This window comes from Aethalodelphis obliquidens, unplaced genomic scaffold, assembly GCF_003676395.1.
Source record: "Aethalodelphis obliquidens isolate GAN/ISIS:26980383/991018 unplaced genomic scaffold, ASM367639v1 scaffold34, whole genome shotgun sequence".
NCBI lineage: Eukaryota > Metazoa > Chordata > Mammalia > Artiodactyla > Delphinidae > Aethalodelphis > Aethalodelphis obliquidens.
This window is the reverse complement of record NW_020837978.1, coordinates 5,588,185-5,588,792: the sequence shown is the minus strand read 5'-3', so window position 1 is coordinate 5,588,792 and position 608 is coordinate 5,588,185.

The following is a 608-nucleotide window of genomic DNA, read 5'->3' as shown; positions in this document are numbered from 1 at the left end:
CACTTGACCAATCGCTTATTACTGTTCAAGGGATACTTCTGTCCCTCCTGGGTGAGAGAGTTCATTAGTTAACATGAAGCCAGAGTCCACGTGAACTTGAAGATTCGATGTCTCGCGTGGAAAGTTCCACAAGGCTTGTCCCGACTATTAACTCCTAGGAAGATTCTGCTTGGCTTGGCCATCTGGGGCAGGAGCCTTCCCAGGTCTGCGTATCAGGGACCGAGGAAGCCCTGCAGCCCCAGAATGGAGCCCTAACCGAAGCAGCTTCGGACTCAGCAGTCCTTCTAGAGGCCGCGTCCTGTACTTCGTCTGCCTTCGAGGAGGTCAGTCTTCTACTGTAAGAAGAGTGGAATTAACTTGACCTCAAGATCAAAGGAGGAGAGAGGCAGGGCCGAAGTAGGCCACCTTACCGGCGTCCGCATAACCCACGCCGTCCTGGTTGATAAGGAGCACGTCTACCCTCACCCTTGGAAGTCCGCAGCTGTGGGACGAGGCTCCCTCAAGGCATGTGCCTGTAGGTTCTTCGCCATCAGGTGCTCCTCGTGATAACACTCGTCACCCCACCGCCCACGCTCAGGAGATGCGGCCACTTGGCACAAAGTACCTGG